General features: G+C 40.3%; 1 protein-coding gene across 5 annotated transcripts in view; it reads left to right on the top strand.

Annotated features, from left to right (window-relative positions):
• Positions 1-22,302, top strand: part of LOC120573318 (glucosidase 2 subunit beta-like) — a 129,267-nt gene that overhangs the window by 54,181 nt on the left and 52,784 nt on the right. The window lies entirely within an intron of this gene.

Genomic DNA, 22,302 nt, shown 5'->3' with positions numbered 1-22,302 from the left:
GAGAGAACTTTGTTATATATCTATTCCTTTGGCCATAGTTCCAAACAAATCTAAGTGAGAATGCACTTAGTGTAGATATGTGGCTGATGTAGAAGGCTCTCTGTGTGTCTCATGTTCTTTTCAAGGTGATGCAGCTAATATATTCCCCCTTTACACTACAAGCATATTATCCCACTGCAGCTGCTGTGAGGAGACAGGCCCAGGTATTTATGGCTAGCATAAAAAGCCTGTGCATTCCCTGTCACCCTACAGCTCGAGATTTACAGCACATTTGACAAACACACTGAATTAAAAAAGGAGTGTTCAATTTGTATAGGAGTTTAGAGCCTGTCTGTCGTGCATGCTCCCAAAGGATTCTGCTGTTAGTACATGTGTGTGCGCATGTGTCTCACTGTCTATGTATGCCTCCCGCTGTGTGAGAATGTGTCGATCTGTCTGCCTGTACATGTATGTGTGTGTCTGTATGCCCGTGTGTGTCTGTATGCCTGTGTGTGTTTTTGTGCGAACGAGTGTGTGCCTGCTCTGAAACACCAGCAACAGATAACAGATGGTCCCCCTGCATTAGAAGTGTTTTATTTCCCTGCGGAAGCCAGATATGTCAAAAATAAGCATGTGCAACATTAGTCATTTGGAATATTCATGCCCCTGCCGTCCGATGGTTTCCTTTTCACAGCCAAAATACCACCAGCCCAATTCTCCTAAGGAAGTGAGGGGAATAAGGGGGAGTAGGGAAAAAAAGCAGTCATCAGCTGAACTGATGGGGGAAAAGGCTCAGGCCTACATGCAGCTTTAATGGAGGAATTATTTTTCTCCTGGTTGCTTCTTTAGCATGCCAGGGCTGTAATTAAACAGGGGCTACAGTCCTTAGATGTGTTCATATTAAGAACCACATCCCCCAGCCCCATTAGACACTGTGATGTGAATATGCACACATGTCCATATGGCTGCCTGGCTGCATACACATTAGTTAACCTCATCCACTGGGTCAGACTTCTTTTGCATTCCTTCATACACTAGACTTATCTTTGGGAGTCCTCCTCCTCCCCTCCTGTACTACTTATCTTCCTATTTCTCCTCTCCACCTCCATACTTGCTTCTCTGTAGCTTCAGTCTCTTTAAACTCCACCTCCTCTCCTCCCAGGCTTTTTACCCCCGTCTCCCACCATTGAGCATGGCTGCCATCCTTGTCCTTGGTGGCGGACATGGGCATGCATCATTATCAGGCCTTATTAACCATCCACATAGTTGGCAGTCCGGGCCCCACCAGGGGCCAATGGCATGGTTTTCCTACCGACGAAAACAGGAGTTTTGAGCAGCACTTTCTCACTTGCCGTGGTCCCTCATGATCAGGGTTAATTCGTGGCAGCATGTGTGAATGTTGTAGAAAGAAGAGAGGAGGAAGAAAGGAGGAGGAAAAGCTACTAAACAGTAAAGCACTGCTTATCGCAGAAATGCAATATGATTTATTCAGGAGTATGCAAATCCAACACAATCGCTCTGCCTTGTTTACCGAAGGGACCTGCTGATTCAGAGTCTGAAAGAGAGGGAGAGAGAAACAATCCCAACCATAGACACCAACATACAGTGCATGCACCAAGGCAGTCACCAGCAACTAAATCTGTGGTTTTCCTTTGAATGAGGAAATGAAGGGTGTCGGACAATTTCTTGGTTGTTTCACAGCTTCAGAAACCTTTAAATTTATTCTGGTGAGGCTGGATTGCTGATGTAAAGAGTGAAGGGTTATATGCAATTCATGTCTTATCATATGTAAATACAGTACATTGCTTATAAAGCATTGGGTGGATTGATTAAATACCATCGTACTACATGCTATTGCTCGCAATGATTACACGTAAGGACTCTTTTTTTTTTTTTTTTTTTTTTTTATTAAAGATTATCTTTATAGGGGCTTTTTCCCTTTTATTACAAGTGACAGTGGATAGACATGAAAGGGGGAGAGAGAGATGGGGAATGACACGCAGCAAAGGGCAGCAGGTCGGATTCGAACCCGCGCCGCTGCAGGACTCAGCCAACATGGGGCGAACTGGGTGAGCTAGAGGCCGCCCCACACACACATAAGGACTCTTGACAGTTGGTATGGGAAGGGCATGGCACACCAATGATGAATTTGGGCATAACGGCAGGGTACTGACCTGAAAATACTTTTTTGGAACGGACCAAAATATGTTGACAACACAGAGTTTCAAAAACTGTGATGTACCCAAAGCTGGGACCACATTTTGTTTAGAAGAAAAAGTAGTTTCTAATTTAAATCAACATTGTTTCCTTATTACACTGCATTTTATTTAGGGAAAGTCCTTGTACAGCTACTTTAGACAACATTGATCAATTAATTGATTGAAAAACAGGTTTGCAGAGAAACTTGTTTATATTCCACAAAGACAGATATTGAAGTATGATTATGGGGAATTATGGGTTAACAAATTAATTTAAAGAACCCATAGTAAGTGTTTCCACCTTCAGTGAAACAGATCATCGTCATGTGCACTTGTAAATACAATAAAAGCAAGACTTAGTTCTGCATTATGTCCACAAGAAATGGAATAAGTAAATGTGCTTTCCATTTAGACTTTTGACAGCCTACTTTATTAATAATGTTACCTTAGCTGTAGCCAAGCCCCTTTGCGTTATCATGTTCCCAGACATTCCCTTCCAAACCTACCACTGAAAAATATTTATTAAATCAATTTAATTTGATATACTTGTTGGTATTTATGTTTTTTTGTCATTGTTTTGAAGACATTACCTGTGTATACTTGTCTTGACCATTCTATTAAGGGCTAGAGGGAAATCTAATGATTGTTTGACTGCCATGTATGAATCCGTATCTTTGAAGCGGATTTCAGCGCTAGTAGATACTGTAAGCTACTGTATTACTATGCTGTTTGCCTAAAGTAAGAGTGTAAAGATTATCTCTAAACTCAGGAGATCTGATATCCAACATACTGTAGAAAAATAGAATGTGTTAAAAGTCAGCTATGTACTGTGAATAAAATGTAATATACCATGTGCAAATATCCAGTGTTGAATGCTTGTTGGACAGACTTGAATTTGATCTGAAGCTATTTTTCATGAGTAACTAGGAGGCGCAAAGTCTTGCATGTCACATTTAATTTTTGCTCTTCATCTTCATTGCTTGTAGAAGTGGGTATGAGTTGCAGCCATTTCCTGACTTTCTGCTGAGAGCCCAGTTAGCGCTTTTGTATTGATTTATCTGCACGGTATTGCATGTACTTTTCCAGGTGAGTACCTGCAGCTAGCGTGAGCGTATGGAAGACAACAATTATTCCTTCTAAGAGAATCTCTGAGGCCACACAAAAGAGAGCACAGTTAAGAAAATTGATCTCTTCAGGCTTGAGCGCCGTTGTGTGCATGAGCAGACAAAGGCATCCACAACTTGACTCTTATATGACTTTTTTTTTTATGTCAAAACCCTGTTATTACATTCTTGAAACTTTTAGTTTAGTTATTCTCGCTGTAAAATTGAGCGATGAGACCTGGCCTGTGAATAAAACATAATAATTAGCTTATATCATAACACACCATTCTAGTTCTTTGTGACCATGTGCATATTATACAAAATTGCCTGAAATGGTCATGTGGGCCTTTTTTTGGTTTATACCATTTATAGTGGCCATGGTCTTGAGCTAGGTTGTAGCTTTTTTATTAGTTGTGCTATTATTGTCATAGCAACAATAATAGCAGAGATGTGTGCTGTGGATGCTGGTTGTGATAACCTAAGCGGCTTTTAAGCTCTCCTTCATACACCACAGCCAGATGAGTGAAAGTCTTTTGACATGAACTTGACTACCTGAGGTAAAGATGGAGTTAGAATTGTATGTGCTGTTATAGTTTAAAGAATATAGCTTTACATTGAGCTATTAAAGGAGACCTATTATGTTTTCTGTATTTTCTGTCCTATCTATATTGTTACAATGTTGGATGTTCATGTGAAACATGGCACATAACTGCTGGAACATGTCTTGTTTTGTACTATTTGGTTTAGAAGCCTTTATTAGTGATTTTTCATGTCATAAAGTCCTGCTATATACTGCATTGCAGTCAGTCTCTGGCTGCAACAGACTGTACAGAGGCAGTGACCACTGTTGCCAACTTTTTTCCAATGAAAGTAAAATTCGATTGATTTGCATATTGGTGACATCATCATGTATCATCTGCATCAAGCATAGTGGCTGTGAACCTGAAAACGTATATACTCTATAATAGGTCTCATTAAAAAACATTTTGCCATATAGCCTAATGCTCAGTACAGCTCTAACGGGGCATTCAGACCAAAAAAAGCAATCCGGCAATTTTCCGCAGGGTGGTGCGGCGGGGGGAGTGTCAATGAAATGGCCCATTGTGTGACGTCCTGTTGTGTTCTTAACCCCCGCCCCAACTAAGCACAAGTAGACTTTATATTTCACAATTATTGTTTTTCGTCATGATGTTTCCGACTGCGCTTGAAAGCAGCTTTATTTCACAGGAGAGAAAGAAAAGAGGCGAGCGAGACATAGCGAGTGCTTTGTTGTTGCAGGAAACATCCAGCTATTACACAAACTCCCGGGCAGTTCAGTGCTAACTTCCTTGTGACAGCGATAAAGGACGTTTCCTGTTTACTGTACGGGATTCTCACCGCCTCAAACCATAGCTCAAAACACTTTTACATGTCTGATCGGTGGTAACATGATTGGCGTGACATCAGGTTGCGTTTCTCCAAAAGTTGAGTCGGTCTCAACTTTTCGCCACAGGCCCGCTGCGTTTTTGCCGGATCCTCGGATGGCCGACGCAGGCAGTCTGTATCCACCCTTAATCATGCACAAAATACTTTGTGAGGCTTAGCTTCAAATTCCTACAATGTCATTAGGAGAAAAAGATAAGGCCAATGAGGTCTTATCTTTTTCTCCTAATGACACTGTCAGGAATAATCTATTGTTACACTTGTATAAAACAATCAAACCTTGAGAGGTATATTCAAGGAGGTATATTCAACAGAGACTCTCAAGTTACTGTATATCCAGCTTCTCTGTAGCTTTAATCTATGATGAACAGAATGGTTTGTTTCTCTTCTGTAAGTCGAACTCTAAAAATGGAGAGTGGGCAGTTCCTCTATGTATTTTTATGATTTTTGGATTTGTGAAAGCATTTTTTGAGTGGAGATTTAGTATCATGCAATTTTGAAATGCTCAGTAGGAAAACACAGACATATTTTATTTCTATTTATTGATTTTAAACAAGAAATTCTAGTCTAGGTTTTTCTGAGATCGTTCCCAGTCTTTCAGAGTAGCATTTTGAATTGTAAACAGACAAGAATCTGTATTACTTATGAAATTGAGAATCAAATTTACTGATTTATACTCTTGGATTTTTTTTACATATATGCAATATTCCTGGGTTCCGCTCCTTTCCTATCTTCATCATGCAACTAAAATGGCTGGAAGATGTTCTCATTTTTCCTGTGAATGTATGTCATATCAACAATGTGATGCTAATCCGCTTGAGTCATACACCCTCCGCCATGCTATTTTTGCCACACACATGTTGCCTGAGAGGTCAGCAGCATAGCAGGGTTCCTACTAGGTTGAATTGCTTGGAGGCAGAAGTTAATTTCCAACTCAACAGAGATAAATGACTTTGCTTTGACCTCCCTTGCTCGCTGGCACAACAAAGATTTTTTGCTTTTCTAGGAGACAGACACCGTAAATATCTGTAAATTAAAGCAGTTGTTCATTACTTACAGTATGAAATGATTTGATTTGGTAACAATGATTAGCCAAATGTGTCTCTGTTTTTCTGCTGAGCTCAGATAAAACTATACTTTTTTTGTTTGTAGATAAGTATGTTTTTGTTTTACACCAAGTCATCTCTTTACAGAGCAGAATGGAAAGAAAAAAAGCGTATTTTATTATAACAACTAAATTTACACTATTGGTTAAATCTGATCTAAGTATTACTCCAGCTATTAAAATCTTATGTAAATGTATTTAAGTGAGATCTATTTCCTTCAAGACCTGTTTTTTCAGTGTCAAAGCCATTTTTTGAATATTTTTAGGCTGTCAGGACCAGCTTTAAGTTGTGTCAGATACACACTGTAATGCTGCACTGAAACTTTTTAAAACCGCTTCCTAGTAAGAAAAATTGAGCACTAACAATGACCATTTTAAAGTTTTTCTCAGCTGGAGGCCTAAGGGCAAAAATGACCTGTGGACCCCAATTGACCCCTATAGTACTCCCTTTCTGTGTACACTGTGTATGCACCCCACCTGACATTCAAATACAGTGCACACAGCACACGCATGGCAAGTTCATTATGTTTTGCCTAGAGCCCCAGAAACCAACCAATTCTTATACAGTGGAATACCACATTTGTCCCAGGGGTGGTAGGTGTCAATTACTTCACTTTTATTGTGATTAAAGATCATTGTATGTAGGGATGCATGTTATATAAGTATTTTGTGTAGGAAATTCTTTATTAGGAATAACCCCTTGAGATGTAGCATCTCGTTTTCAAGGGGGTCCTTATATTTTATCATTCAAGATGTTAAAGTTCTTAAAACTACAATAGCAATGTTCAAGATTTGATAATAATGCAGCACCTGCCTTAAAGGAACACGCCGACTTATTGGGAATTTATCTTATTCACTGTAACCCCCAGAGTTAGACAAGTACATACATACCCTTTCTCATCTTTGTAAGCGTGGCATGCAGCAGGCTGTATAATGCAACTGAACTGAAGTGCATTTTTTACAAAAAAATAACAGAGATATAGCCATCTATCCTATAAAAAAAACGGGAACTATATTCTCAGACAGGTACGTTAAGATATCAAGCCCAAGTAGCAGAAGTAGCCGAGCTTTGCCTTCTGAGAATATAGTTCCCAGTTTGTTTACGGTTAGAAGATGGCTGTGTCATGTGACATTGTTATTTGTACATGCCGTGACTATACAAATCACAACATGTAAATAGGAACATGTTGGTGTTATTTTGTCACTTATTCGGATCAGTAGGCTAGTTGGAACCAGTTACCTCCAGGATCTGTGCTAGGCTAAGCTAATGCTGGAGCCGTCAGACAGAGTTACAGCATGCACTGAGATGAGAAGGGTATGTATGGACTAGTCTAACTCTGGGGTACAGTGAATAAGCTAAAGTCCCAATAAGTCGGCGTGTTCCTTTAAGGCCCGATTGCAGCTGATATTTTGCTTTAGCAGTGCATATTCCCAAACAAATATGCAATGTAATGAATCAAATCACCACAAGCCAAATTGCATATTCATTTCATTTTCGCTTATTATACAGGAACAATTTTAAAGTAACATTAAATTACAATATAAACGGGGCTGACTCAGTTTAAAAAGTGGTTTGCAGCAGGTTCCTGTTTTGCAGAAACATAAAACATTGAACATAGTTACGGCACATGAAGACAGAAACACTTTGTGTACAGGACATTAGCATGGGCTAGACAGATGCAAACACATAAAACAATACAAACAGTGCAAACAAGACATGGACAATACATGAATAATCAATGTGTGCAAGTGTAACTGTTGAGAAGGAAACATTTTTATGCCTTTTTTAAATATGTGATGGATGGTAGTGTTCTGGTGTCATGAGGAATGTCCTTCCCAATGTTGGTGTATGTATGAAAAAAGGATTTCTGACCATAGTTGTTTTTCTATAGGGGGACTGGAATGAATGCCTGTGAAACTGACCTAGTAATGCGTAAAGTAGTAAATCTGAGGCTTTAAAAGAGAACTCCGAATGATTTTTTACCTGAATTGTGATCCCTAGATGGTTACGAGTACTGTCGATAAAAAAACAAAACGACCGAAATTCGGCGCTAGCAAACTGGAGTTGCTGCAGCTACGGCCAGAGCTCCCTAGCTCCTAGCTAAAATGCCAGTTGTGGGGGCATATTTTAAAGAGTGCCTTTGTGCCTCTTAGCAGACACAAAATGCAATTAAAATGTCTGTGCAACATGATCAGGGCCCTTACATGACAACAAGATGCGTTTTCAACTCAGACATTGTGAAGAAACAGTTTAACTTCAAAGTTTGTACTGTCACTTACCTTGTCTCGATACTGCCGGTAGCTAGCTCGGCCTGCTAGCTGCACAGTGGCGTCCGGGATGAGGGGGTTCTGCCAGGTTTCGGTGATAATCATCACCCAGCAGTTCCAGCTCATCCATTTTGTGTGCAATGGATCTGGTTTTGGTGAGTAGGAGGCTTGACAGTGGAGGTATGTGTGGTAGTGTCTAGGGCTGCAACTAACGATTATTTTAGTAATTGATTAATCTGTCGATTATTTTTTCGATTAATCGATGAATCGGATAAAAAAACAAAGGCATTAATTTACATCAACTCAATACATACTTACATACATACTTGTTGTTTTAGTTAATAGTTGTGTAAAGGTAAGTAACCCAAAGAGCAGATACAGACAAGACACACACACACATTCACTTGAAGCTTATTCATTAAATTATTACCATCACTGTAGTAAGTGCAAGTTAAGTTCATTTATACACCACGTTTAAACACCGCTTAAGATGACCAAGTGCTATAAAAGAACTTTAAAATGAAATTAAAAAGTACAACACACACACACATATTTGTCAACAATAACTGATACGGGACAAAGCACAGAATATATACATGATAACAGATTGAAAAATTAATGGGCCACAAAAGGCGAGTGAATAAAACCATGTCTTTAGTCTTGCAAACAATACCACCCCTGCTTTACTACGGTTATTAACGAGGTAACGCTAGCTTGTCATGCTTGTGAAGTTGGATTATGAGTAAACACCACACCAGCACCAGAAGAGCTACTGGAGGGACGTTACGTTCCTCACTTCAAAACGGAACAAAAGTAGGATTGTGTAGTGACTTTACCCTGCTGTTGAACTCCCTTCCTCCTCATCAAGGACTCCAACATGTTTACGTTTTAGGTGCTGAATCATCACCGTGGTGCGCACATGCCATGCCGTGTCGCTTTTGCTTATCTTGCAATTAACACGTTTTCGATTTTTTTAGTGTGAAATGCTCCCACACCTTGGATGACTTAGGTCGTACTGATTTCTCTACCTCCGCCGTGTGTTTCAGAACAACGTTACGGGTCTCTCCTGTCTCTCTCCATAGTTCCTCTACCCCCGCTCTGCTCTTTTTCTTTTCCTTTTGCGCTGCTCCGCTCGACTCATTTTTTTTTTTATCTCTGCGACTGAGTGGCGTAAATAGTTGCACGACACAATGAATCGATAATGAAATTCGTTGACAACTTTTTTAATAATCAAATTTTATCGATTTTATCGATTCGTTGTTGCAGCCCCAGTAGTGTCCTTAGCCGGGCTAGCAGGCCCGACCGGCATCCTCGCTTCTGCTTTCTCTCCCGTCTCCGCCTTCGTCGCCTCCCGCTGCCGACAACAATCCACGGAGCGCCCGGTGGTCTTGCTATGTACCTCCAGAGGACAGATCATGCCTTCGCGATGAAAAATTGTAGTTTATTTCCCCCTCAAAAATAGGTAATTGAGCACTGTAGTGGTTATTACCATATCAATGACTATGTAACTACATGGAAACGGTCCAAATGATGCCTGTGGCTTGCACAGTAATATCGTTACATTGTGTCTGCTAAGAGGCACAAAGGCTTTAAAATATGCCTCCACGCATTTTAGCTAACTGGGAGCTCTGGCCATAGCTGCAGCAACTCCAGTTTGCTAGCATCGATTTTAGTCGTTTTTTTTCCCCCATCGACAGTACTCGTAGCAATACACCTCACCATCTAGGGATCACGATTCAGGTAAAAATCGTTCCAAGTTCTCTTTTAAGGGCCCCGAGGGGTCTGGGTGCTGGGACAGCTTGCAAGCCAGCCTTGCAGGTTGCAAGCGTAAACACAAGTTACTATTTCTGGTGGAAATGGCATCTAAACCAGTAAATTTAAGATAGTAATCCTGCAAGAATATCCCATTTTCACAACTTAAGTGGGATAACCCCTTTGAAACATAGCCCTTATGGTGTATATTTTGAAAGCCTGTTATCTGACGCTGTTCACCATGGATGTTCCTGGCTATATATATAACAAAGAGGGTATACAATGCTGTAAGTGACCATTATGCTCTCAATTATCACTGTGTATTCTCCCCCACTGCCTACCATGCTACTTAAGCACTTATTAGGGGCATACTTGAGGCTCACCCACACAGTTCACTTTCAGCCCACATTCGGCAGGTAACGAGCTTGACGAAGGAGACAGCAATAGACACATTTCCTGCCAGAGATCACTGAGGTGTGACCCTGGTGAATGCCAGTGTGGTGGTTTGTATTGATTTGTGCCTCCTAAAATGGTCAAAAGATACATTATTCAATTACTAATTTCCTCTGGGGTCTTGAAGATTTGAGTGTGCTGTATGATAGACGTCTGTTTTCTGTCTCTTAGATGTGTTAAGCTTAGTAATCAAAAGAATTGCTGACTGAAAATTGATAGCATGAAGGCACTCATAGACAATGCAATAGCAACAATTGTTCAAGTTCATTGCATGTCACATTGTGTGAGATGGGGCTAATAAAGTCTTGCTCGCAATCTGTGTCAAACTGTACAATGATTTTCTACCACAGTTATATTAAGCTTGACCATCCAAAGCTTTCATGTTCTGTTAGAATTTATCCTGGCAGCAGTTGACTGAAAGGCAGTTCAAGAAACTGAAATTCTGTTAAAGTCCCATGTTGCTTTGAAGAACTGGGCTATTGGCAGATAAGCTTATCATTAGATGTGCCTGTCAGATTTTATTGGAACAAAAACTCGTGCTTACTGAAGAATTAAAGAATTCAAGCAAAGAGACAGGTGGTTTGCCAGCCTTGTAATGATGCATAAAAAACATAAGTTGTCTCCCACATTGAATTGGTGGTAATTGCAGGGTACATTTGGAGCTGATGCTTTTCTACAGGCTTGGCTATGAATACAATAAGGGGATGCTGACCATACCCAGACAACACACTCTTATTTGTGCTGTTTTTGCTCAACCTATGTTTGCTAAGATTGTTTTCTCAGTTGTTTAAGTTGGTTTCTATATTTTGCAAGAGCTGCAGTCTCATGGTCTCAAGAGATGTGATGTTCTTTCCTACACAGAAAGACTTTCACAAGGAAGCGTGAGAGCAGCAGAAATACTCAGCCATGGGATTTACCTGTCAACTGCACTTAAGCACGTGGGATGACACGCTAGACGCTGTAATAGTAAAATAAAGGCTGACATGCCTTTCCTGTGATCTTCGGTCACTGATGGCTTCATGTATGTCAGCGCCTCAGAGCTAAGTAGAAAATAAACTTGCATTAATAGATGGTTGGATGGATCTCTGTGTTTTGAAGGCATCAGTTTCTTGAAAATCATTTTTCTTGTCCGCTTATCAGACGCATATTTCATATGTAAGCCAGCATTTCATGAACTGCTCATTTCTGTCTTGCTTCTTTCTTCTAAAGATGTTCGCTAAAACCAAAGTAACAGTATACATTAACTCTACTGAAACCTCAACTATTGCGGAAGCTCCTCTAAGGTCTCTCTATAGTTTGAGAGCAAATTGAAAAATTAACAATCTGATTTAACCTAACAAGTACCAAAATGTAGCTCTGTATTGACATTTGAAATCTGAAGCTCCCAGCTCAGTTTCAGATTGCTGTGTCTAAAAGTACAGAGTAGGGTTTTGGGATTTAACTAAGCACAAGAACTCTGCTCAATTCCCAAAGCATCCGCCAACCACCCAACTGCACAACACTTTTGGAAAATAGACACACAGGTAACTGATTTCTTCACTGACAAAGCAACAGAAGAAAAGCTGGCTATATCATCACAGCCATCTGGAAGTCTGGCTCAGACTTGAGGCTGATGTGTAACTTTTAATTGGAGAGACAGTGGTGGGAGGCAGAAGTGTAGGAAGGAATGATCCCAGTGGATAGACAGGCACTGCCTGCTGCCAGATGGACAACCTGAGTTTGCTGGAGTGCAAACCATTTCATTCTCGGGCCAATGTGCTGTGTGTTCTATTTTACAAAGAGCTTGTTGGAGAGTCATAGTTTGGCCCAAGACATCAGATGCTGCAAAATGCTGCTATTTTCACAGGACAGAATTAGGCAAGGAAATGCTTAGATATTCATTCAGACAATAACCGACATTTTCCATTTCAGAAGATGACATTAGATGTCCTATAATGGATCCCAGTATTGACAGTTAAGTGTCAATTGATTGTAATTGTCAATGTCAGTGTTGGAACATAATGTGAAACTATAACCCCCTACTCCACCCACTTTATCAGCTATCTAAGCTTGGTGATCCAGTTTAAAGCCTATTTAGTTCAAAAATTCTTTGAGCTATTAAATGGTCAAATACATAATGTTTGCACAAAGAAAATAAGTTTTTTTTAAAAAGTTGTTTCAAATTGTTTTTATGACCAGAAACTGATACCTCCTTTAATTATTGGCCAATATCAAAAATACGTTTTTAAAAGTTTACGCCTAAAATAAAGTTTGACATTTTTGAAAAAATGCTTATTTGCTATTTGAATCAGTAGTATAAAGACTGTAATTTGGGGGAAATGGCTAGTCCTGCTCTGCTCCAAGTTCAATAATACGCCAACCCACACCTATAAAGCTCACACTGAGGTCACCAGGTTTGCTACCGTTGTGCCTGTACAGACACCAAAACCTGTGGCAGCCTGCTTGTCCACCCTGCCTCGTTTACATTTCTTTTCATGTACATTTGAAATATAAAAGACACATTGTGTAAATAAGAGAACTTTTGCTTTAGACGGGGCCAGGCTAGCTGTCTCCATCTGCTTCTAGTGTTTATACTAAGCTAAGCCAAACACATTCTTGTGGAAAACAAGCAATATAATACAATTTCCCAAAATGTCTAACTGTTCCTTTACATTTTTTAGTAAGGTTGGACCGGTTTCTACTTTAACCAGTGTGATGCATTGTGAGAGCTTAATTGAATATTTCTCTACACTGAGTGCACCAGCATGTGTCAATGCTAGACAATCTGGGGAAATTAAAAAGAAGACCACGGCTACATCAGCTAGCCACTGAGATGGATGTATAAACATATTTTACCTCTCAGGTCCCCAAATGTTGCTGTGGTTGCAAGTTGGTTATGAGACGGTGTACAGTCTAGGTTTAGGTTTGTTGATGCATTTGGAAGTAGATTTCCTCCACAAAATTCTCCTCATTGTGAACTGAATATAAACATGCAGTTGTGCAGCAGTTTTATAAACTTGAAATGCTAAATCTGTGCTGCGGATGAGCTCCTACAAAAGTTGAAATGTTGAACTGACAAATTCTTTGCTGGGCCACTGTGTCTTGCACAGTTGTATTGTATCAACTTTCCCAGCAGTCTTGTCCAACAGTATTTCAAGAACAATGTCTGTAGCACCGGGCAGAATTAGATCTTAAGAGACAGTGTGGGGTTTCTGTGTGGGCCATCTGATACAAGGCTATAAAGGACCCCTTCAGGGCTTGCTCAGCAATGGTCACTTTTTGCTTTAATACAGTTTGTCTGTTTAGCTTGTCTCACCTTTCTCTTCTCAGGAAATTTCATATTTGTGAGTGTTAGTGCTGACCTTTTGTACACACAAAAGGTTTTGTAGCTGAGTCAAGGCAGTTTATTCTGTAAATGTGCCATCACATCTGAATGAAGCCATAAGGTACATTAATGTAAAAGTCCCCTATGGCATTTGTCTGAATGACAAAAAGCAGTCACTTTAAGAGATACAGCGGAGGAAGCCAGCAATATAACTATATGTATATTTCATTTCTGAAAAGGGTTTAATTAATAGGAGATACAGTTTAAATATATCTGCATCTGACTGTAGAGATACAGTATCTATAGCCCTAACTTACTAACTTATGTCCTGCTCTTTTCTGTGTTTCTCAGCTTGGGATTTGGATTTTTTTAGGCAATGCTCACATCAAAACTAATACAGTTTCACATTTCATTAAACTGTACTGTTTATTTTAAATTCATTGTCACATTAGCGCAAATTGGTGTCTGATTGTAGTCTCACTAGAGCTCCAGAGTTGAAAGAAAATCCAAGGGCTGTGTAGGTGAGACAAGACGCGATACATGAATGATAAACTGTCCATTGCAGTTTAAGCAGTGCCTGGTTCAAGAGTTTGGGAAAGAAGGGTCCAAGTTGAAATCTAAAACATGTAAACTGATAACTGGATTCACCCACCTCTTTAGACCCCCTCCCTTCCTTTGTTCATTCACCAGCCTCTATAGGCATGTGTATGTTTTTCTTCATTTCACACCTCTCTCACTGTATATTCATGTATCGCTACTATTGCCTTTCTGTTACCCCCCACCTATCCGCCTAACCTCAAACCCCTTGACGTAGGAATTCAATTTGTACTGTATGTTTCATTTTCACTCTGATTTAGATTTATTTCATGCTGGCTGCTTTTAATTAACTCTCTGGAAATGCGACGAGAGGAGGGGGGGATGAAGAGAGAGTGAGAGAGACAGAGAGATAGATAAAACTCCACCAATGAGTTACACCGGCAATCATTTACCACTTAGACAGTATTGCAGAAGCCCCCCGTTTGTTGCCCTGGCAACCGGTGCCTTGGTGATTGATTCCTTGCCATTGTGGCATCGCTGCGGGGAATAGAGCGCGTGAGCTTAGCGTGCTTGCTACATCTTCCTAATTAAAATGGGATTAGATAGTCATCGCCGTTATATGTTCAAACAAATGCAAGGCTGTGAAGGAAATTAATTTTGGTAAATGTCAGCGCTGTTAAATACAACTATAGATAAACAAATGTAAGCGAGCTCAATGTACTGATATTCACACTATGCCTGAAAATGTGCCTCCATGCCATTTGCATGTTGGGGTTGTAACGAGTGACAGCAACAGTGCATCCCTCCATCCAAGAGTGGAGCTTGATTGACAGTGCATGAATCATGTTATGCAGCACAAATCACCAGACACAACAATTAGTCTGTTTGTAGCTGTCTGCTAATCAGAAAATATTCTTCAAATTGGAGCTTAATGTACATCTTAAATGAACAACGGTTTCTTAATGTAATTGGATTAGGCAAGTCAATCATATCTATGCATTTTATGCTGTTGTCTTTCAGACTAGTGTGTATTGAGGGGCTAAATATTCTCCCATGCACAGAGCTGAGACTTGATTACTTCACACTTTACAGTGGCTGCTTACACTTGCACCAAGGGGATACTATAGCACACTGACATATTTAAAAACATGTTCTTGCATACATACAGTATGAATGAGAAATTAGTTTGGTTTATTACTAGATAATGCAGCAGAAATTACAGGTAATGTAACAGTGTAGTAGCATTATAGAAATGGTGCTGCAGAACCATTGGCTCCATTTTAGTTCAATATAATAATTCTACTATTTTGGTTAGTCTAGTGCTACCTATACTTTTCTTTAACCACCAGGATTTACTACAGCAGAATGTTGGCCCAATGGTTAGCACTGTGGCCACACAGCAAGAAGGTTCTGGGTTTGAATCCAGGTCACCTTTCTGTGTGGAGTTTTTACTGTATGTTTGCGTGGGTTTCCCCCACCATCAAAAAATGTACTAGGTTCTCCAGTCAGTGCTCTTGATCAAGGCACTGGCTCAGATCTGGAGTTGGTCCCTGGGGCTGTAAATGGCTGCCCAGTGCTCCCTTGAGTGATGGGTTAAATGCAGAGAATGAATTTCGCTACATGTACAGTATGTGTATGTGACAATAAAGTACCTTTACCTTTTTACCTTTACATAGTTACAGGATATGTGTAGTGGTCTGCTGGTACCATATTGTTCAAGGCCAATAAAAACTACAACTTTTTTAAAGTGCCATTCTTCAAGATAATTGTGTACACGAGTCACATTCTTAAGTCTGTAATTCATGATGTTTAGTGGCCCCTTGAAGCCAACGTCTAAGTGAGCGAATGAGCGAAACCAGAAAGAGGTGTGACGTATAAAGCAAAAGAAAAATGAGGTCTAGCACTCGGTTTTCAAATTTAAATCACTACAATGCAGTTAGCACGGTGTAACATGGTGCATTGGGCCTGTTCCCAAGCAGAGCTCCTTGGCACTGGCTGTGTGGGATGTGTCATTACAGCAAAGGTAATAATAGACCAGGGAATTTATAATGTGACGCTTTTTACGTGCCTATGAAACAGTGCCTGAAAGCCTGAGACTGCTGGCAGGAAAAAAAGGAAAAATTCATGTTTGGTTGTAAACAATGAAAAGCCTTTTATTGCTGATATGTCATGTGACTGAAACATATATTAAACCTTTCATGAAGGACCTCCGGAATAGAACACATTCAATTTTACCCGTATAGAAATGTGAAACGGGTCTACCTGCAGACCGAGGGTGTACCACGAGTACCACGTACCTCTACTATATCATTGCATGACGCAGAGGTTTTTACAAGGCTTGCTGTGGGTAACAAACTACTCTCTGAAATGAAAGTGCAGTTACAGCCTTATAAAACTGAGTGCCCAGATTAGGCATAAATCACATTCAGTCTTGTTTTGCCCTCTCAATCTTTTCTCAGTATGGGTGCCAGGCTTTTGTGTGCTCAGCAAGTAAGCTAACATTATTTTTTCTTCTTCTTTGTGCTGTGAAAGAAATATATGACATGAAGCAGCGTGCATTTTTTTTTTATTCCCCTTTTCAAATTGTGTAAATTGAAAATGTCTATCTGTATTAATGCCATGTCAGGCAAGTGTCTTTATACTGTTAAAGTTTTATTTTTGGATTTGATAGATCCTAATGTCTTTAGATGAACCTCTTACCTTTAATTTTAGCACCAAATGCAGGTCAAAGTTTTTCCTTATCCAGTGAAATATCTCCTCATCAGATGGATTTTGTACAGACATTTGTGGTTCCCAGAAAATTAATCCTGATGACTTTTCCTCCATGAAGTCAGGTAAATTGTTTTGAAAATGAGTCCAATAATCTCTTTAGCTACTTCCTTTCAGCATGTAAGAATTGCCATTGTGGGCATGTTAGCATGTTGTTAGCATTTAGATCAAAGGACTGCTGTGCAAGTACAGCCTTACAGAGCTGCTAGCGTGGCTGTAGACTCTAGTGTTGTTATGCCTGGGGTTCCAGACTATCAAAAGACATTGTAATATATTATGATATACTAATCTGTGAGTGGTTACATTACCCTATCTGAAATGTCTTTTTGTGATCAACCCCAACCGCCACTTTTTCTTTAAACAGTTTAAAAGAAAAAAAACACGTTTGCACATTCTATGTAGCAATGTCTGTTTACACAATTTTTAACCAGAATAACAGGAATGGGAGCCTGATTTCTCCAAGTGGCTCAAGTTGCTGAACGAGGATGACAGTGTACTGTTTATTTTTCCCTTTTGGGTTGTGTGTTAAAAATCACACATACGTGTGCGTGAATGGCATCGGGTTCGCTCTCCTCTTGAGCGTAGAAGAAAACCATCTGGGAATGTGTTTGTGTTAAGCAAAGTGCAACGGTTTTCCTCTCTTTCATTTACACAGGCGCCTGGCATCATGTAGGGACTAATGTGGAATCTAAATCTGGACCTTGTTGATAGAAAATGGCAGGTCACACTTTTTGGCATGTGACTCTCACAAACCCCAGTGCAGGCAATGGTGCTAATAGATAATTGCTAGCTTAATAGGAGATGACATGTTGTATGATGTTGCACTGAGAGCCAGTGACTCTGTCTCCATATAGCGATCTTTATTGAAAATACAACTTTTACAATACAATTTTTTTTTTCTATTTCAGGTGGAGACATTTGAATTATAAAAAAATTCTTGACTTATGCACATCTGCTCATCTAATAAATGTTGCTTATGTCTTGTGTTTTTTGTTATTACTTATGATAATACATAGATTTAGACCTGCCACTAGCTGCAACATGTCTTAATTTGCATTACATTTCATGGATACAAAATAATTCATCATATGAAAAGCAAGCTTTCTTGCCTCCTCTTGTGAACTTTCGTTCGTGGATTGCAACAATTTGCATGCAGAGCTCTCTGTCTCTCGCTCCCTCGCTCCCTCTCACACACACACACACTCTCAAAGAGACACACGCATCATCATCATAACCGTTTGCTGTGGACTCACAGCCTCCCCCTTCGCCTCCCACTCATCCTACTGATTGGAGTTGTCAGAAGTCAGAGGGTCACAGTAGAGGATGTCAATAGGCCACACACACACACACACACACACACACACACACACACACACACACACACACACACACACACACACACACACACACACACACACACACACACACACACACACACACACACACACACACACACACAGCGCAATAAAGGAGAGAAGCAGACTAAATGACAGACAGACAGTAATACAGTCCTGTCTTAAGTGTGTATAAACACACCCCACAATCACCCCAACACGTCAACAGCTGTGCATCAGCTCGCTCTCCCACTCAATGCAGTTAGCGAAGAGCATTCAATTTATATTCATTATTCAGCAGTCAACTGCCTTGATTTCAGTGATTGGATATACCCTCTACCAGATACTGGCTCCACCCTCGCTTTCCTCAGTCCCATGGGAAGGCTCACTGTCTCCCCTCAGCTTCTAGAGCGGATAGCTGTGTGTGTGTGTGTGTGTGTGCGTGTGTGTGCGCGTTTGTGTGTGTGTGCGCGTTTGTGTGTGTCTGTGTCTTTATGTATGTTAAATGTTGCTGGGTATGTGGCAGTAAAAAGGCTTTTGGGGTATGAGTAGAAAGCAGATGGATTTGATCAGGACTTATCCTAAAAGAAAAAGAAAAGCGGCCGGAAACAGCCTTCCAAAAGGTTCAAAGCTTTTTTTACACAACATTTGAGACTCACACTTATAGAATGACTGTTGCTGTGTCATTCACTCTTATGCCACTTTCCACCCCACAGAACTTTTTTTTAAGCCCTTGATTTTTAATCCCCTGGTTTGATACTTTTTTTGTTTGGTATGTTTGAAAAAAAAAAAAAAAAAGGAACATCTGCTCAAAACAGCTGGTTTATTCACAGAAAATGTATCTGCAACTATTTTGATAATCCCATAATCATTTTGAATCATTTTTAAAGAAAAAATGCTAAAGAATCAGCTATAATCATTTATTAAATGTGATAATTTGCTTGGGTTTTGACTGTAAATTGGAGAAAATGAACAACAAAATGATCAGCTGATTAATCGATAATGGAAATAATAGTCAGTAGAATATAACCCCTTTAGGTCTGCTGCAATACAATGATGCATCCTCACTAAAGCATAGGTTCCACCACCAGTCCTTTTCCAAAACAAAAAACTAGCAGTAATCAATATTGGCATACATTTAAAAACAAAACAAAAAAAACAAGTAAAAGCAAAATTCCTTTCCTGAAAACAATTATTAAATATAACGGTCGCAACTAAGGATTATTTTAATTGTTAATTAATCTGTTGATTGTTTTCTTGGTTATTCGAGTTGTTTGGTCTCTAAAATTGTCGATCAGTGTTTTCCAAAGCCCAAGATGACGTCCTCATATGTCTCTTTTTTGTCCACAACTGGACATTTTTACATTGTTACATAAATATTCACATTGAATAAGCTGGAATCAGAGAATTTTTACTATTTTATTAAAAATGACAAACTGATAACTCAATTATCAAAATAGTTGGAGATTAATTTAATAGTTGAAAACTAATCGATTAGTTGATTCATCTTTGACACCACCTTCACTCACCCCAGATAGGTGATTGCAAAATCAGTATGCCTTTCCTATCCCCGTCATACCTCCCAGATCTATTACAAACAGCTTCAGGTAACTGGTGAAACCACCAACATGCAGCATCTCAGTAACAACATGCTCATCAGAAACAATCAAGTGCAGCCGAACCCAGCTGAGAAGTAAAAGAGACGTTTGTTTGACGAGACATTGGCTAGGCTATCTTTATCTCCAACCATAAGCAGAGACAACCACATGCAGAAGCTTACAGGCAGTTTGCGCTCAAATTGTTTTGGGCACCTGTCATCCTCTATTATAATTAGCAAGTGGACGTCTAAATAATTGCCATCAGGCTGCGGCTGCTGTATCAGTGTTGGTAGCCAGAGCCCCGGCCCCCGCCTTTAGTTCTAGTATTATTTAAAGGGCCGGCACGCCTTCAAAAAGCAGTGCCCTAAGCAAAGTCTTAAGCTGTGTATTCAGTCAGCGACAGCATCTGGAGTGCTGAAAATAATTAACTGACACAAGAGGGTTTGGTGTTGGCTTCACCATTTGTTTTGTCCACACTTGTCCCTGACACACACAAACACACATACTGGATGTGTGCACATACAAGAAGCTTTTGATCATAATTGTGACACTGCCAGGAGAGAGGGAGGTAACACACTTATCCCAGTAGGGATTCGGGATGGTTGTAAAAGTAAATGAGGCAGATGGGTCTGTCTTGAAATGAAAAGGCTCCTTTGAGGAATAAAGATAGAATAGTGAAGTTGAAGGACTGTACTGGCATAACTACAGTAGAAATAATATATAATAAAAGTACTGTTATATAACAGTAGATATATAAATTTGCATGACTGTACATACTTATTTGATGTTGTTTGATGTACATCATTGTGTGGAAACTAATGGAATCTTGAGAAGTAACGCAATAAACAGCAACATGTACATCATGCAAAACACCCAATTCTGCTTTCTGTATGGAGACGTTTTGTTTGTTAAAATGTAGGTGCAAGGCCATCATCCTCTCATTGCGTTTGTGAGTGGGTCTCAGAACCGAGGTAGCTGCCATAAAGAGCTACGCCCCAGGGCCGGTGAGGGCTATCCCGAAGTGTATCGCCAGCCGTAGCGTGACGACTTGACTCACACTTGTCGTTCTCCCCTCTCCCTCTTTCCCCCCGATTAGACTGATGCAGTGTAGAGATGTATGTCAGGACCACACACACACACACACACACACACACATACACACACGCACAGTATATATATATATATATAGCATATTCACAAAGAGCTGTTGCCTGTGGGAAGACCATGGGTCACCACGCTTGTTTCCACCAACCCCCTACATCGAAGCTGGTTGAGGTCGCTGCTGCTCAGCAGCAACTCCGCTGTGCTGATAGCAGCGCTGCTTGGGTTAGCCAGTCAATGACGTTCAGTTTAGTCCAACAACAGCTGACATTAACACTAACACGCACACACCCTCTCCCTTCCCCCTCCTCCATATCACCCTTCCCCCTTACTCTCTGTTGTTCTACAAGCTACCTCTCTCACACTCATGGGCTTCCTTTGTTGTTAACTTACTGCACAGTTGTATGTGTCAGCATGTCTGTTTGTGAGCGTGTGCAACCTTGTCTCTCTCTCGACTTCTAATTCTCTAATTTGTCTAACATGTCCTGAAAAGTCCCCCATTTAGAGAGACATTAGCATAGCACCACTTAGAGTGCAGTGGTGTCTACAGAAATCACTTCCTCTACAGAAACGGACATGATGGCGTTCTTCTGTTCTTCTTCACGGTGTTCCCTGAAATGTTGTGATGAACAACGAATGTCTACTAACGAACTATTATGATCCAGGTGCAAATTTCAAGGACCTCTGGTCAGATGTGGTGTCTGACATAATAAAAAAAACAGCATTTAGAGAACTCCCAAGTCTTGGATCTGAATGTTTATACTGGCATTGTTGTGTTAGGGTAGTTGCAGCTCAATGAGTTCCTAGCCCATCCTTTTCTGTGTAGTCTATATTTCTTGGTGCCTGCTCAGCAAGCGCTCTCCATGGTGCTGACTTAGATGGGGCAAACTGGTGCTGTCCATGGTGCTATCATCACTGGTCCTATTTCAGTTGGTCCTTGCTGAGCTACAGCTGACTGTGTTAGCTTTTGTCAGCTCTGTCCTTTGTGCTATCTCATCTGTTTCGAGCAGAGCGCATGTCATCCGCAGTGCTAACGTTGCTAGTTTCAGCCATGATGCAGTCTAAGCTGCCCAGTAACCACTTACTGCAAGCAGACCCAATGTCTGCCACAGATTATAAGATGCTAACTGCCACTCTGGATCCATTTTCTGAATCCTCAGGAACAACCTTTATTTTTATACCCAGCTCATATCCTGCCAGTTAAATGTGTATCAGGAAGCAGATTTGTCATTACTCTAGTTTAGGCTCGTATCTTGGTGCAGGCGCAGTGGCATTTTCCTGAGGTGCAGTGAGGATTTTCCCTGTTTAGTATTTTGATGACTCACTGCGTGCTGCAGCAGGGCGCGTGTCACTAGTGGTCTAGTGATGCCCTGCAATAT

Source organism: Perca fluviatilis, chromosome 14, assembly GCF_010015445.1.
Source record: "Perca fluviatilis chromosome 14, GENO_Pfluv_1.0, whole genome shotgun sequence".
Classification (NCBI taxonomy): domain Eukaryota; kingdom Metazoa; phylum Chordata; class Actinopteri; order Perciformes; family Percidae; genus Perca; species Perca fluviatilis.
This window is presented reverse-complemented; position numbering and strand designations above follow the sequence as displayed.